General features: G+C 42.7%; 1 long non-coding RNA gene across 1 annotated transcript; it reads right to left on the bottom strand.

The window, feature by feature from the left end:
• Nucleotides 1-3,725: 3,725 nt before the first annotated feature.
• On the bottom strand, nucleotides 3,726-7,066 carry LOC112102009. Its single transcript, XR_002907710.1, has 2 exons — nucleotides 6,981-7,066; nucleotides 3,726-4,658 (listed from the first exon to the last, which is right to left on the bottom strand). It is a non-coding gene; the product is annotated as an uncharacterized LOC112102009 (long non-coding RNA).
• Between the last annotated feature and the right edge of the window lie 11,423 nt (nucleotides 7,067-18,489).

Genomic DNA, 18,489 nt, shown 5'->3' with positions numbered 1-18,489 from the left:
TGCCCGGTCCCCTACCTTTGACAGGAAGAATCGAAGAGAATACCACCTGCGCTCCAAACTCCTTCACCCGTACTCCCAGAGCCCTGTAGTCACTCTTGATCCGCTCAGTGTCACACCGTGCAGTATCATTTGTGCCCACATGGATGAGTAGCATGGGGTAGTAGTCAGAGGGCTGGATAATCCTCGACAATGCCTCCGTAACGTCTCGGATACGGGCTCCCGGCAGGCAGCATACCTCCCGAGATGAAATGTCAGGGCGACAGATGGGCGCCTCCGTCCCCCTCAGCAGAGAGTCTCCGACCACCACTACCCTACGTTTCCTATTCGCAGTGGTGGCAGCAGACCTCCCAGCCTTAGGGGTACGAGGCTTCTCCTCCTTTACTGTAGGGGGTGATGCCTTCTTTCCTGTATCAAGAAGAGCATAACGGTTACCTATTACCACAGCGGGAGGGTTCGGAGCAGGGGTGGAGCACTGCCTGCTGCCAGAAGTAACCAGCTGCCAGTGTCCACCCTGAGCCATCTCCTCCTCCACCAGTGGTGTATCAGCAGTCCTGTGTCCTGGGACAGCTACCTCAGCTGTCTCCACATGGACACTGTCCAGGAATTGCTCGTGGATTCGGATGCTTCTCAACCTAGCCACCTCCTCCTGTAGCTCTCCCACCTGCTGCCTGAGAGATTCCACCAGCAGGCACCTTTCACATTGGATGGTCCCCTCAGCCTGGATATCAGTAAGTGGAAATTGCAAGTTACAGTCTCTGCAAAACCACACCAGGATCTGGGTAGAAGCATCCATGCTCAGGCGCTCTGTCTGGCTACAGGCGCAGGTGGAGGAGACAGAAGCAGTGCTGGCACAGGTGTTGCGGGTCTTCCTAACCATCGTAAGCCTCCCTCTGTCAAACTCCCGTCTGCAGCCCCCTGTCCGCCCAAAAGGGTGCTGTATTGCTCCTCCTTCACCTGGAGAACTCCCTTGCGAAACTCCCTGTTAGCAGCCCCTGTTCGCAAACGCTTGGTGGAGGACAAACAGAAGAGCAGGTTCCCGGTAAGCGGCGCTTTTTTTGGGGAAGTTTTTTTTCGGGAAGGAATTTTTTCTGTGCGGACTCTTTGGGAGAGGAGGGTTAGGGCTGCATGCTTGCCTAGATGCGGAATAGCGCATTGATGTGGTCTATCACATCGCGGTAATTGGCCTCAGTAATCTCTTCGAAAGTCTCATCCAGAAAGTGGGCAATGCGCTTGCGCAGGTTTATTGGGAGAGCCACCGTTGTCCTTGTCCCAGTCAGGCTAATGTGTCCGCGCCACTGTGCCGCGAGGGGTGGGGGGACCATTTCTGCACACAGGCAAACTGCATATGGGCCAGGGCGGAAGCCGCTTTGCAGTAGAAGACCCTCCCTTGCTTCCCAGATCACCCTCAGCAGTGAGATACCTTTCAGGATGAACTCCTGTGGAAAATGTTGGGACAGTGTTCAGTGTAGGTTCCCCCTGCAGCTGTTGGCTCTCCCCAAGGCACAGAAACCCAGAGGACAGTACAGCCCTGAAACAATCAGTCCCCCTTACTCACCATTTTGGGGCTCCCGTGGGTTATATGTGCTCTCTTTGGGATGAGAAAAGTATGCTATTGTGTAGACTGTGTGTGCCCTCCTTAAGTGCGGGGGAATCATTACTCTGTCTGGTATAAACAATGCTGCCTCTGTTTAGTGTTGCATTTTGCCGTTACAGATGCAACCTTGAGATCTCAGCCGTCCGTGTTATCACCAGCTGAGAGACTGCAAAAACTCTGGAAGAGACCGCGAAAAAGCAAAGAAGAGATGTTGCAACAAGTGATGCATCAATCTCTTACAGAGAATCAAAAAGCGCAGGAGTGGAGGGAGAGTGAAAGCAGGATCCGCCAGGAAAACGCAGCGCACTGGAGGCGAAGCACGGAGCACCGGCAGCAAAGCACGGATCGGCTGATAAGCATCATGGAGCGCCAAGTGGACTCTATCCAGGTGCTTGTAGCCATGCAGGCAGAGCACTACCGCGCCCACCCCGCCCTGCAGCCCTTGTCCCAAAACTCTTTCCCTTGTGCCCCCATGTCACCGCCAACCCACTTTCCCCAACATTCAGGTTCTTACCACCACCAGCTGCCTCCAACACCTGTATCTTCACCACCCAGCCCTGAAAACTACGACCCTTACCCTCTGCACTCAACCCCCATCACCATGCAGTATAGCCATCTTGAAGTGCAGCACTCATTGCACAGCACTCCAGAGAGGACATATGCAAATCTGTGATTGTACCATTCCCCACCCCACCCCTTGCCCTTTCTGATTCCCAAGCAGCCTGCGTTAATGTCAATGAAACGCCCACAGTGGTCCACAAGCACCTGGAGAACCATAGAGAAATAACCCTTCCAATTAACGTACTCGGATGCTAGGTGAGATGGTGCCAGAATAGGAATATGCGTCCCATCTATTATGCGTCCCATCTATTGCCCCTCCACAGTTAGGGAAACCCATTTGTGCAAAGCCATCCACAATGTCCTGCACGTTACCCGGAGTCATGGTTCTTCTAGATCCCACTCCAAACTGGTTAGCAACCGATCGGTAGCTGTCTGGAGTTGCCAGCTTCCAGATTGCAATAGCCACCGGCTTCTCCACCAGCAGGGCAGCTCTCAATCTCGTGTCCTTGCGCTGCAGGGTGGGGGCGAGCTCCTCACACAGTCCCATGAAAGTGGCTTTTCTCATCCGAAAGTTCTGCAGCCACTGCTCATCATCCCAGACTTGCATGACGATGTGATCCCACCACTCAGTGCTTGTTTCCCAAGCCCAAAAGCAGCATTCCACGGTGCTGAGCATGTCTGTGAATGCCACAAGCAATTTCATGTCATACGCGTTATGCGACTCGATATCATCATCGGACTCCTAACCGTCACTTTGGATCTTAAGGAATAGCTCGACTGCCAAACGTGACATCCTGGCGAGACTCATCAGCATTCTCCTCAGCATTTCGGGCTCCATTTCCCGCAGACCGAAATGGAACACAGACCGTGCTGTATAGAAACCGTTGAAAGATGGCGTTGAAAGATGGCGCCAAATGTTGACGGAAACACAGGGATTGCTGGGATGCGAAGAGATGCATCATGGGGCGTTGGGACAGGACCCAGAATGCCCCGCACCCCCCGCCCCCTTCGCACAACCCACGGCGCCAGAATGGGAAGAGGTGCTCTGTGGGATAGCTGCCCATAATGCACTGCTCCCAATGCCGCTGTAAGTGCCGCAAATGTCGCCACGACAGTGCACTGGCAGCTGTCAGTGTGGACAGACTGCAGCGCTTTCCCTACTCAGCTGTACAAAGACAGGTTTAACTCATAGCACTGTACAGCTGCAAGTGTAGCCATACCCAGAGACAAGTTTTTGAGCTAAACAGAACTCTTCTTCAAGTCTGATAGCCAGTTTATTCCCACTGAAGCCCATATCATGACTCAGCAACTACTCCTTTTTTGCATTACCAGTGGTTGTAAAGAGCATATGAAAATGATATTAATGGGGTGCTATATACATTGAGTCATTATAGATTAAAATAAATGTTTGTTAATACATTATGCTTTATGTATTTAAAAGTACCTTTCATTATATTTATGCAATGTAAAAGAGAATGTATTTAGGGCACTTTCCACATCTTCTTATGATTTCAATGGACAAATGAAGTTTTATGACTATAACTACTACTTAATGCTACACAACAGTAAGTACATTAAAGAAATGTTATTCACTTTAATTATAGATAAAGTAAGCAACAGATAATGGTAGAAAGCAAACTGAATGTGGCCAAACACTAAAGTGAAAATGCACATATTGCAAATCAATAATGTTACAGATTATACACTTATAGCCCAGTTATTCAGTGATGAATAAAACATACACGTCTACAAAAAGTCAGTCTTTGTTCTCTGAAAAACATAGGCTACATTCATGCATCCAATGTTAAATTATAATGTGTCCTTTACAATTCTCCCTTGCTAAACAGTATACTTTGTATATAAAAGCCATTGTGTGATGTGCATAGAGGGCAATTTAAATTCAGTAAATTTTGCACAGTACATGCCCATAGCTAAGTACTTGGAAATGTGACAACAAAAAATGAAGGGGATCTCTAAATAAGTTTTTCATCCTTTGGGTTAGTTAATATATCACAGAATGGTGGACATTACTGCAAAAGGACACTAACTCTTTGCTAATAATGGATATTCAATCAGGATTCCCCAGTGTTCTGAGGCACTCTAAGGGCGTGATATGAAACAAAAAACAAAACAAAAAATTGCTTCCTTTTCTGTGCCTGCTCTTTACAATCGAACTCTGACTTCAGTGGGACAACTCCGAGTGTGTAAAGTTCAGCAGGTGTACAAATCTTTGCAGGACTGGAACCCAGAAGCAGCAGACCAAGTATCTGAGCTATATCGACATACTGAAAATATCCTGTACAGATGGTCATTGGTCTCATGTTGGCAGGAGCTTCTGGCCCACCTCCAGCATCTGTAAGCCCTCTTGATATGCCTCCTCACTTGATGACCTTACTTTTGTAGTGCCTCCTGCTTCCTCCTCTTAAGCTGCTTCCTCTCTGCAAGCTCTCTTCTCTATCTCCAGGATCCTCCAGAAATTAACAGCATCCCTTCCTTCTGCCACCTGCCAGTCAAACAAAACAGCAGCAGTAAAGACCTCTCCATGACCTTGAAACTGCTGCAGTCCACTATGCTGTTAGTGTGGAGTTCTTTTTATTTGCCTACTGGTATCAGAGTCTTTATGGTCACCGTTTCAAGCTTTTCTCTGTAACCATGATGGCTAGCAACATATTTTCTTCTAGATAAAAACTGAAATTCTCATGTAATCTCCTAACTGCAGCAGTCAGGACTGTTTTATGTAAAACACCAAATATCTATCATGAGACTCATGATAAATTGGCAATACTGTACTTTGCAACTTCTATTTGTCAAACTATTTCTAGGTCTCTCAAATTTCTTTAGTCCTTGGTGTGCCTGAGAGTGAACAGTTTAATTGTACAGGCAGACACTAGTTAGCACAACCTGAAATCATCTGGAATCCAAAGGGCACATTAGAAATGCCTAGGAAAGACATAGACAGAGTAGTTAGATATGTTGATATTTAAACCTTCACCTTCCTTTTTATGGAGTCCCCTCCTCTTTTAAAGAAATGGAAACACAAGGTAGTGTATAGTAGTAGTGGACATTTACAAGAGTTCTAACACTTCAACCAACTGAAGTAGTTTGTTAAATAGCATTAAAAAATCAACAAAGAGTCCTGTGGCACCTTAAAGACTAACAGAACAGGTGCCACAGGACTCTTTGTTGCTTTTTACAGATCCAGACTAACACGGCTACCCCTCTGATATTAAAAAATCAGCTACATAGTTCAGGGCAAAGGGTCCAACAGTTACATTTATTCTTCTGATTTAGAGAACTATAATTCCATAGACCGTGGCCTTGAAATTTGGGTGCATATTATATGCTGGTGTACGCTTTCTGCTGTAGCCCCATTGACTTCAGTGAAGTTTTATCCATTTACAGTAACAGAGAATCTGGATCCCAAATTTTCTTGTAATTATTTGTATAAAATTCATTCAGTTAAGACCAAATATATTTTACATTCCCAATACTTTATTTGTGCTGGATATTGGTCATTGCTATTTTTATGTAAAAAATCCTCCTTATAAGGAAAAAAAAGAAAGAAAGAAAAAAGGGCAACATTCTATAGTAATGACCCAGACTAATACAAGGCACATTAGGAATGATGCATCACATTTGATTAATACTATGGATTTTATTTTTTTAGTATATTTTTAAATTAGTTTCTTTTGAAAGTTTATTTAGAAAAATACATCTATATATATAGTGTGTGTGTGTGTGTGTGTATATATGTGTATATATATAAAAAAATACATGTTCACATAACTAAAAACATAACTTCATCTAGTGTATTTATATTAGATACCTGTCATTATTGGACGTTTGAAAGCATTCATCTTTGGGTTTGTTACTCCTCCCAATATATGGTACCATATAACTTGTCATAGCATAAAAATAAAGACTAGTGCAGCGACAAAAATCTGATGCTTTCCACCTTCACAAAAAAATACTCTACCAAGCGTTTATATTAGAGATGTCTGTAAACCAAATCCCAGCTCCAAAAATCATCAAATTTTGGGGAAGTTTGGATCTGGATATGAATCTGGATCTAAACTTTGCATTTTGATCTCATTTTTATAATGGGCATAACCCTTCAGAGAGCACTTTTGTAGCATCACATCTGCATTAGACTTGGTTCCTCTAATTTCTTTAACTTGCTCTAAGAGGGTGCTCCAAATGTTTTTTACTTCCCACATTTAGTCACAATGTGCAGTAGAAAGAAGTTCAGGCTTTCAATTCTGAAGGCTTTAACATAACAGCATATTGTCACCAGCCTCTTATTTTCTTTGATAATTTACTGTGTTCTGTCACAGGATTAAAACACAGTTCTTCTCTTTTTCATGCCTGAGTAGATGTGCTGACTCAGTTCCATTGAATAATGCCATCAGATCCCAGCTGTACAGTTATCAATGCCTAGCTGTGTGCAGTTTCTGCCTGGTGAAGAAATACATCTTTCTGAAAGCCCCACTGTTCTGTAATACAGCTGCATATGGTAGCAATAGCTACCTCTTGTTTAAGTTATGCCAGCCAATTGGACTGAGAAACACACTGCTTTCTGAAGTGAGAGCCTAATGCTAAGAAAATCTATACATAAGTTGACACAGAAAAAGGCCAGTGCTACAGGACACATTTAGTTTCAAAATACATTTCCACATATGCAGCAGATTGGAATTACATTGTTTTACCAGATTGAATTAATTCTTCCAAAAGTGAGAGTGAGACTCAAAACTTTGAGGTAATTATTTGACTTTGGCTAAGAATTGACATCACAAAAGAGAATAGGGATGTTTTAAGAGAGGTTTACCTGAGATTTGGTGTAAAGCAGCATAGTTCCACTGAAATCAGTTGAAGTCATTTTACATCAGCTGTGGATTTAGTGCCAAATTCGGAACTCTTCCTTATTTTCATTGCGTCAGATGGAATCATCTCCTGGAGATGTCAGACTATTTATATTAAAAATGATAGACGCTAGAGAAGGAACAGACCTATTGGATATTCTAGCCAATTTCCCTGGCAATGTAGTAGTATTCCTTATGGTATACTTTCTAAGTCTTTTTCCAGCCATGTTTGAAATGTCCAAGCTATTTTGGGACTGGGAAATATTCCACAGCATAACAGGGCTCACTGTCAAGAAGTTCTCTTTTTCCATATACAGTACAGCCTCATTGTTACTTTTTCTAACTTTGTGCTATTGCTTCCAGCTATTACCACTCCAAACAATTCTTCTCCACCATTAGAATTTACTCCCTTCAGATCATCGTAGACAATTGTCATGTCCTCCTCATCCACATATTACACTTTTAGGAGCTAGCCCAGAACCTAGCTCGAACATGTCAGATAGGCACTGGGGGATCTTCATGAAAATCCCCAATACCATGGAGCAGCAGCCGAGCCACTGCAGGGAGGTTACTCCATTAATTAATTGATGTAGGTGGATGTCCCTTATGTAAGGGAGAAGACTGAAGGAGCCACTTATTTGTAGAGTCTCTGTCCCTGACCCTAAATGCCACATATGCATGGCTGCACATGGAATTCTCTTTATATATCACACCCAAACTCTGCCTCCCCTTGCACACTGGAGGTGCACAGAGTCCACTGCCAGAGGATCTCTGCACCTGTGGATATAGGTTCAGTATTGCCTCTTAATCCTTCTTCATCAATCAACTGCAAGGATAAGCAACTACTCATAAATTATACTTAAGATGCATATAGCTGATTATAACTTAGATCTATCCTGTTGACTCCTAGCACATCTATTTCTATTAGTATTGTTTCCAGATGTGAAGCTTCCATTGAATGACTGTTCAGTTTTTATTTTTTCCTACATACACAGTATTAGTACCCAATCCTGCAAACACTTAAACACATGAGTAATTTTACTCACAATTAACCCCACTGAATTCAATGGGACAACTCCCAAGAGTAAAGTCACTCGTGTACATCAGTGCTCATAGAGTGAAGTCCTTCTCTTTCATTTTTCCAATCTAATCACATGTTGTTATTCTCTGACCATGAGCAGTGCAGATAGTCCCCATAAGTACACCAAGTAGTCCCCATAAGATACAGTATAGGTTTCTCTTGCACAGTTGCCATCTGATCATTCCATAGGTGACATGGAAATCCTCAGCGCCCACAAAACAAAGGACTGAAAGGATCTTGGCTTCTGCCAGCGTGCACAGAATCTCTGTGCTAGCACAAGTGCAGGCATTCCCTGGTCTGGAACATGTACAAAAAGTGGGTTCCATTGGATGAATGAACTGTGCATCAAAACTAATACAACATCAAGCAGTTTCTTTGCTGTTTTCCAGGTGGGACAGTACATATAGTATATTCACTGTCCTGATATGCCATTTCAAACATGGACGCCCCATGTCCTTCTGCAGGAGCAAGGGGATATCTACAGATGAAATGTCCCCTTTCTATTAGATTTTTGTCTCTATTTAGTATCATCTGTCGATGTAACTGAAGTGTTCTTTACTAGAGCTATGTAACTAATTGATTTTTTGCTTTGCTGGCCATTCCAAGAAAACTGGAAAAAAATCAATTTAAAACATTTTTTTTTTTTGGTGAATTAAAAAGTAAAAATACCCAAACATTTGTTTTGGTTTGAACAAAAATGTTTTGTTTTATTGAGCTTTTTAAAATGTTTTCCTTAAAAAAAAATTAAGTAAATTTCAAACTGAGAAATCAAAACATTTCATTTCAAAAATATCAAATCAAAATGTTTAGATTTTTTTTAGATTTATTTTCCTAACCTAAACAAGTCAGTGAATTTGACACAACCCCCAAAAATGTTTCAGTTGACCTGCATCTGCTCTTTCCTGTAAAAAAAGTTTTGGCTAAAAAATGTCACCCAGCTCTACTGTTTACCCTGCCTTCCATATCTCTACAGAATATATGAGACAAGACAATACCTGACAAGGAGGATGTTGGTAAGCTGGAGTGGGTTCAGAGAAGAGCCAAGGAAATGATTAAATGATTAAAAAATGCTGCTTTAAGATGATAGATTTGAGCTCAATCTATTTAGCTTAACAAAGAGAAGGTTAAAGGGTGACTTGATTTTAATCTATTAAGTACCTACATGGGGAACAAATATTTGATAATGGGCTCTTCAATCTAGCAGAGAAAGGTATAATATGATCTAATGGATGGAATTTGTAGATAGACAAATTCAGACTGGAAATAAGGCATACATTTTTAACAGAGGGGGTAATTAATCATTGTAACAATTTATCGGGGTCATGGTGATTTTTTATCCAGGGTTGTGGTGGGCTATTTTTAAATCAAGATTGGATGTTTTTCTAAAAGACATATGCTCTAGGGATAATTTTGGGAAAGTTCTATGCCCCATGTTATATGGGAAGTCAGTCTACATGATTACAATGCTCCCTTCTGGCCTACACATTCATGAAACTCTACCAGACACATTTCATCAACTGTGTTCTCTCCAGCCATTGCATTTGCCCTTCTAACAAAAAAGCAATCATATTTGTCTGACAAAATTATTTGTTTTTAAACCTATGGTTCCTTAGTGCTATGAGTCTGGTATCCATTAGATGTTTATTTTCATATTATAATATTGGTTCTACTATTTTACTAGGGATTGAAGTAAAAATTAATGGAAAACAGATCATTCAAGGCTGGCACCATATGAGCACTAGTTTCCCCCTCCTACATTTACATTATTTCTACCACCTTCTCCTGGTATGTACCTAGTCCTCCATTACTCTTCAAAATGAATTGGCAGTGGTTCAGTAAGTCTGTGAATTAATTACTTTAAACTTCAAGCATGCACATCAACCAGACCCATTGATTCATTTATTATCTTTTCCAGATATTTCCTTGCCTGATTTTTATCTATAGCTATCTGACAAGGTCTTCTTTAGTTTTGTATTGCTCAAACCTCTTCTTTTTCCTGCGAAAGATGAATTTTAAATGGGAGTTGCTATCTCAGCCATTTAAAAATCATTCTTGATTAACCCTTCCTCCCTCTGTTATTAATGGATCTGCTCTGTCACCAGTTCTTAGCACATCTTGCTGGATATTTCAGTTTTCACTTATGCTCATTAAGTTTTTATTCCTGTTCTTTGTTAGACCGTAACCCCCAAATCACTCACAATTGCCATCATTGCCTCCCTGTGTTTCCATCCTCCTTCTCTCCATCCCTTAACTTCATCTCTCCCTATCATTTCGACCGAATCAGCTACTCATAGTTTTATATTTCTGTAAGGAAGTTAAATGAATATACCCTCTATCTGTGTTTTTAATCCTGAGTTAATAATGTTCTTAGAGTGGCTTCACAAATTCTTGCCCTAGGTAATGGATGGATTAAATTGCCTCTCTCATTAGGGAAAGTAATATTACATGGAGAGAAAGGCCCCACAGATATGAAATAACCTAGATCTGGAGATGGATTTTGTAGCTGGCTGTTATTCTGTAACAATCCTGAGCTGAACATCCCAAGCTCCTGGAGGTTCAAACTCTAGATCCCAATCCAAATTTTATAGCTCAAGCACATCAGTACTTTTGGGGGTGGGAAGGGGGGACCGCTAATCTAAAGGCCACTGAAGTCAGTGTGAAGCTTTGTATTGATGTCAATGGACACTGAATCCAGCGCTAGTTCAAGCCACTTCCACTGTGTTCTTCCCTTTCTCCAGCTATTCTGATATAGCTTTCTAGTAAGTATTACACATTCTCACTACATCCCCTTTCTTAGGGCATGGCTACACTTGCAGATGTAGAGCGCCGGGAGTTAAACCAGCCCTCAGAGACTGCAGCAGGGAAAGCACTGCCATGTGTTCACACTGTCAGCTGCAAGCATGGCCACATTAGCAGCTCTTGCAACGCCACAGAGAGCAGTGCATTGTGGTAGCTATCCCAGTGTGGAAGTGGCTGCAGCATGCTTTTCAAATGGGGAGGTGGGGTGGAGTGTGACAGAGTGTGGTGTGTGTATGTGGGGGGAGAGACAGTGTGTTTTGTGGGGGAAGAGTGTGTCAGCATGCTGTCTTGTAAGTTCAGACAGGGGAAGGGGGAAACCCCAACATCAGCCCCCACCCCACCTCTCTCTCTCTCTCTCTCTCTCTCACACACACACACACACACACACACACACACACACACACACACACAAACAAACAAACTCCTGCCTCTGCAGCAGGAGAATTCCACAGTAATGGTTTGCTTTGTCCCGGAGCAGATAAGCATGCTGGCTGTCAGAAACGGAGCTTTGAAAGGGGATATCTGCATGCCTACAGCCAAGTTCAAAACAATGACCAGAGTGGCCACTTGACTTCAAGGGATATGGGACGTTTCCGGAGGCCAATCACAGCGGAGTAATGCAATGCATCATGCACACTGACACCCCGGCATTTCAGCCAGGGCGCAGCAAGCTTCTTGTGGAGGTGGATTACCAGGAGTGCTCCAGCTGCAGAGTCCAGGCACTCTAAGTGCCTTGCCAGTGTGGACACCTCAGGAGTTAGGGTGCCCAAGGCTGATTTAATGCACTCTAACTTGCAAGTATAGCCAAGGCCTTAGTCTGAGCAGTGAGGAAGATAATTTACTCTGCTATCATCAGCCTAACTTGCAAGTATAGCCAAGGCCTTAGTCTGAGCAGTGAGGAAGATAATTTACTCTGCTATCATCAGCCTTAACTGAGCCTCCTTTTCTGAGTCCCGTAGGGCAATGATGCTTTCTCAGCTTGCCTTTAGTTGCCCAATTTCATGGTACTTCTACCATTACAGGGTGAGGCTTAGATTCAGTTTCAACTCCTCTATAAGCTCTCTCCTTCTCTTATACATGGCTATAATATGCTTTTCACTCATCTGTAGACACTTATTATTTCAATCACGATATTATCTGAGAAGATACAGGAATTTGTCACTGGTTCTACCTAAACATAGACATACAAAAGTTTGCAGTAGCAGAGATTTGCCTTTTCACTGGTGTTATGAATAGCCAAGAAATTCACAGTTTGATCAATGTTTATTATTAATTATTGTATTTCCATAGTAAACTCTAGATAACTAAGTTTCATAAGAGAAAAAAATCATAATGTGTGTTGCTCTTTCTGTGTTGTTTGGGCTTGATTTGAATATTACCATTTTAGTCAAGAGAACTCAGTTTTACAAAACAAGGGCTTTGGAAGAATGAATGTTAGAGTGGGCATCTAAGAAAATAGAAGAAAAAATAATCATAAAAATGTGGTTGAAATAGGTGAATTGATTGTTGTTCAGTTTTCAAAGAGACATCTCTGGAATTTCCTTGCCAAAGTAGTAATTGATTTCATATGTTCCTAAATGTAGAAATCATAAGTTACCAAGAGGGTTCTGGTTGAATCATTAGCAGATTTACATCCAGCATTTTGAAAACTGTTCTTTAATACAGAAGCTTTCAACTTCTACTGTTTGGCAAAGAAGATAGTCCATACAATTTGATATTTGATTTCCATTGAGAATGGAATTTCCATTGAGAATTGGTGGAGAAGAACACTAACAGGGACTGCAAAACAATCATCACATCCACCTCTCCATTCAGTATCTTTAGAATTACTGGAACATATAGAATTAGGCTGACTCCTTTTACTGAACAAAATCTAAGGAAGAATTTTGGTCTCTGAAAGAGAAAAAGAGACTGAAACAAAAGCTACTTAGCTTGAAGAGATTCAAGTTCAACTTTCCCATAACTGAGTTGGATTTTTTAGTTCAAAAGGTGGAGAAAGATACTAGAGGAGAGGCTATTCTAGATTTGATTTTGACAAATAGGAAGGAACTGTTGAGAATTTGAAAATGGAAGGCAGCTTAGGTGAAAGTGATTATGAAATGGTAGAGTTCACAATTCTAAAGAATGGGAGGAGGGAAAACAGCACAATAAAGATAATGGATTTCAAGAAGGCAAATTTTAGCAAACTCAAGGAGTTGGTAGGTAAGATTCCATGGGAATCAAGTCTCAGGGGAAAAACTGTTCAAGAGAGTTGGCAGTTTTTCAGAGACATTAATAAGGGCACAAGAACAAACTATCCACTGCGTAGGAAAGATCGGAAGTATGGCAAAAGACCACCCTGGCTTAACTTCCATGATCTGAAACTACAAAAAGTGTAAACTAGGTCAAATTATAAAGGATGAATATAAACAAATAACACAAGTATGTTGGGACAAAATTAGAAAGGCCAAGGCACAAAATGAGATTAAACTATCTAGAGACATAAAGGATAAGTCAAGAAGCAATGGGCTTAAATTGCAGCAAGGGCCGTTTAGGTTGGACATTAGGAAAAACTGTGTAACTCTCAGGGTGGTTAAGCACTGAAATAAATTGCCCACGGAGGTTGTGGAATCTCCATCATTGGGGATTTTTAAGAGCAGGTCAGAGAAACACCTGTCAGGGATAGTCTAGATAATACTTAGTCCTGCCATGAGTGTAGGGGACTGGATTAGTTGACTTGTCAAGGTCCCTTCCAGTTCTACACTTCTGATTCTATTCTCCTATCAGTGTAAGGAAGATGGTAGGACTAGTAAGTTCTCATTATATAGAGGAAGGATTTAGTTAAAACTGGTTAGGAAATGTTTTTCCCATCCTGCAAATATTTTAAGAATTCAAAAATGTTTATGGTCCCGAATCAGAACAAAGAAACAGTCTCTAAAATGTTTGTGAATGGAAAAACTGAAAAATGTTTTGGTTCAGGTCAATTAAAACATTTGGTTTAAATAATTTTGAAACATTTCATTTGTATTTCACCTTTTTTTCTTTTTAAAAACATTTTTAAGTTTAATCTGATTAAATTTCTAAAAAGTTGTTTTGAACCAGAAACCCAGATATTTTTTTTTGTTTTGAAAATGCAAAAATACAATATTTTGATGATTTTAATTTATTTTCCAACTTCTTCTTTTTCAGGTGGGAGATTTGTGGAAACTGACCCTGTTTCACAAACATTTTTGGTTTTGACAAATTGGCATTTTTTTTGACCCCCAAATTTCTTTAAAAATTCCCAACCAGCTGTAGAGAAGATACTGACCACAAGTCCTCTCAAGAATGTTTTCTAAGAAAAAAACTGGAACTTGCTCAGAAATTAGTTACAGTGAATTAACTAGGGGTAAATATTGCCCTGATCTTGCACAGGTGCAGAAGGGGAAGAATAGCACAAATGGCCACTCTCCATGAAGCTCCATGTGCAGAAATAGTACCTAGTCATATCCTTTGCAAGCAGGACTGATCCCTTCAAGAAAGATTTTATCTTAACAGAGTCTGACTGCAGAAACCAGTTAGTTAACGTGATGCAACCATGTTTTCACAGTCAGTATAGTCAAGGACAAATCATGTTCAGCGTTATGTCAGCTAGTCATGGATGAACTCTGTAGGACCAGGGTTGAATTATGACTAGCTGATACCGTGGTGAATGTGACTTGTCTTTATCTATACTGACATGGTCATGACATGTTAGCTAAATTGATTCTTCAGCTGTGCTCTATCCCAATAAAATTATTTAGGCACAACTTCCCTGTGGGGTTTAATTCATCCCATCTCAAAGAGAATTGCGAGAAGATAGCTCACTGACCCAATTAAATATGTGTGTGTAAGAAGGGGTAGAAAGATGTATCTGCTTAAGAGATGTCCAGTATGCATGGTCCCCAGGAGTCTCCAGTAGGCATGGTGCCTCTGGAGGCAAAAAGCCTCTTTGAAATCCCATGGGGTGGTGTGGTTCTGCACTGCTCTATACAAAGGCCTATGCTTGCCTTGCACAACCCGATCCTGAATGATTATGATAGACTATATAGGGAAAAATTGTTGATTCTGATCTCTTCTACACTGGTTTTATACTGGCATAACTGAGATCAGAATCAGGTTCTTTGTCTCTTAGGAACATTCAATATTAACAGTTTATTTCTCAACAATGAGATCAAAGGATTTAAGTGAGAGAAATGAGACAAATTATTTGTTTGTTCTCTAGTCCTTCTAGAATTGCTGAGATTAACATGATAAAATCCTGGGTAAAAATGAAGTTAAAGAAGTGGAGATTGATGATATGAGTTTCATTCATTAAGAAGGTTTCACTATCTTTATCTATAAAAACAGATTTGGACATTGTTTTTGGGCTGCAGCAGCCAGATACTCTAGCTCAAAAACTGTTGTGAAACATTAATGAAGACCCTCAGAAACAGAGAAATAATGGACCTTGATTGCTATCAGAACCATGAACTAGAGGTTGTCATATCACAGAATGTAAAAGTATGCATTCAGTACTAAATCACATGAAAGAGAATTTGATGACTTTTATGATTCTGTAATTTTTTTCTCTCACATGATAAATCACTATTTTTCACAGACAGATATATTATTATAATGAATCTCATATCTGATGAATTTTAGAATTAATGAAATGTTCTTGTTTTTTCCAGCAAGAAACCTTACTTCCTCTAGACACAGATTCACTACCAAGAAAAACAGAAGACTGGTAATACAAAACAAAGAATTCACTGATTTTAATATGATATTTTCTGAAAACTAGGGACATACACCAAAATTTTCCAAAGTGGATACAGGGATGGGATGTACGAGCCCCACACTGGTGAACTGGGGGTTACAGAATAGCTTTAGGGCCAGAAGGCCCCACCCAGCTGCATCTGCTGGGCATGATCACACTGGAGGTGGGGTTCGAAAGGGAGCCTCTCAGGTCAGTCGAGGTGGACAGAGCAAGGGGTGGAGACAGTTGTGTGCTGCAGGGTCCTGCAGAGAAACTGCCAGGACTTGTCCCCATGCTGAGCCGCCATGGGCCTTTCACCCCATGTACGCTGGGAATGATGGACCACCACTGATAGAGGAAGACCTTCCAGAACTCCAGCAGGAATCCAGGAACAGACTGGTGGCACTGACAGAGGAACCAAAGCCGGGATAGGAAGTGGCCCATGGAACAGGTGTAAGGGAGTCCCTTGACCACATATGTGAGCTATTATTCATAGGGTCCTGGATTGGAACCTGGTGGAGCAGGGAGGGCCCAGGTTCCCCAATGCAGGCCACTGACTCTTACCACTGGGCGATACGGCCACTGGCTGTAGCCACTGGATGGTACTGCCAGGTTTGGAGTTCAACCCCCTGACAGGTACCTAAATCTATTGATTTAACTGGAAGATATGGGTGTTGAGCTCCTCTGAAAATCATGCCAATTTTTAGGATGTCTAAATATGGACTTAGATGCCCAAATTTAGACTTTCACTTCTGACGACAGTGGATTTTTTAAAATTGGACACTTAAGGAGAAATTTATCTAGCAGGGGGGAACTGCAGTAGACTCATAAGGCAGAGAAACCACTTCAATTCCACTGCTGGGAAGAGAGTGAGCAACAGAGATTCTATTCAGGGAGATTCTTCAATCCCCTGAAAGCCACACAGCTGAGCAACTAGGTATTCCATTCAGTGCATGGGGGAAAGGTTATGGTTGATTCCTAGAGGTGATAATGTGTTGCACTGAGAACTGTGTTGGACTTACATGCTATAACTTTAAGAATGGGGAGAAAAGGAATGTTCCTGGTCCTTCTTGGCTCAGCAGCAAAGCTTGTGATGATGTAATATACTTAGATTTCTGGACGTGGTTTGACTTAGTACTGCACGGCATTTTGATTAAAAAACTAGAATTATATAAAATTAACACACACTGCTGTTGTAGTATTGGTGGTCCCAGGATATTAGAGAGACAAGGTGTGTGATGTAATATCTTTAATTGAACCATTTTTTGTTGGTGAGAGAGACAAGCTTTTGAGTTTACACAGAGTTCTTCTTCAGACCTTCTGTGTAAGCTCAAAAGCTTGTCTCTCTCAGCAACAGAATTTAGTCAAATAAAAGATATTACCTCACCCACCTTGTGTCTACAAAATTAACATGGCACGCTGTGATGGGCTGTTCACTCCATACCAGCCTTGAAAAGGTTAATGATTCTGAGCAGGGGGGCAATTAGCTTGAGGGAGATCCAGGGATGGAAAGGTTGCTTGGGGATGTAGCCCAGCTGAGAAAAAACAGGCAGAGCTGGAATAAAGACAGGAAATTGGCAGCAGAAAAAGGGCTGCAGTCATTTTCTGGGAGAAGGGAGGTATGTTTGGGGCTACAGTGCCAGGTAGCCTGCAGTTACTCCCTGGGAGGAAGGAGTTTGGGCTGGTAAACCCAAAGAGAGGGGGAGCCAGAAATAGAGCTGAGAAGTAGGAGGATGTAGGAAGGAGTCTAAGGGAAGAACAACATGGCCTAGGAGTGAGAAGGCCACCATTGCTAGAGATAGGGTCCATGGACTGGAACCTGGAGTAGAGGGTGGGCCCGGGTTCCCCTACCAGCCGCTGGAGGAATGGCATGTTCAGAGCCATGGAAGGATGACTGATATTTTGTATAGAGCAGTGCTTTTCAAACTGGGTCGTGACCCAGTGCTGGATCGCGGTGGCACTGTTAAAAGTCCCGTCGGCGGTGCTGCCTGGCTAAGGCAGGCTAGTCTCTACCTGTTCTGACACCATGCTTCGCCCTGGAAGTGGCCAGTAGCAGGTCCGGCTCCTAGGTGTGTAGGTGGGGGGGTCATGGGGCTCTGCACACTGTCCCCACCCCAAGAACCAGCTCCACGGTCTCATTGGCCAGGAACCAGCCAATGGGAGCTGGGGGGCACGGTGCCCGTGGGCAAGAGCCACACGGAGCCACTTGCGTGCCTCTGCCTAGGAGCTGGACCAGCTGCTGGCCACTTCCGGGGCACAGCGTGGTCTGCGGTGCCAGGACAGGCAGGAAGCCTGCCTTAGCACCCCTACTGTGCCGCTGATTGGGAGCCGCTTGAAGTAAGCCTGCACCCTAACCCTGTGCCCCAATCCCCTGCCCCAGCCCTGAGCTCCCTCCCAAACCCAGAGCCCCCTCCTGCATCCCAAACCCCTCATCCCCAGCCTCACCCCAGAGCCAACACCCCCTGCCCAGAGCCCTGATGGCCTCCCACATCCCAACACCCTACCCCAGCCCAGATCCCCCTCCCACACTCTGAACCCCTCATTCCCATCCCCACACCCCAACCCTCTGCCCCAACCCTGAGCCCCTCCCACACCCCAAACCCCTCATGCCCAGCTCCGTTGGGTCGTGGGCATCAACAATTTTCCTCAACTGTGTCGCCAGAAAAAAAGTTTGAAAACCACTGGGATAGAGGGACCGTGGGAGGGGAGGACTATGGTGACCTGGCTGGAGGTCTGAGTTACAAAGGCGCATCCTGAATCCCAGAGAAAGAGAGACCACAGGGAGAGGAACTGACAGAAGGGGGGCATCAGACCTGTGAAGAGCTAATCCTCAGAGTAACCAGGATTAAAGGCACCCTAG

The sequence above is a fragment of the Terrapene carolina genome, unplaced genomic scaffold (genome assembly GCF_002925995.2).
Source record: "Terrapene carolina triunguis isolate 2854851 unplaced genomic scaffold, T_m_triunguis-2.0 Scaffold66, whole genome shotgun sequence".
Classification (NCBI taxonomy): domain Eukaryota; kingdom Metazoa; phylum Chordata; order Testudines; family Emydidae; genus Terrapene; species Terrapene triunguis.
This window is presented reverse-complemented; position numbering and strand designations above follow the sequence as displayed.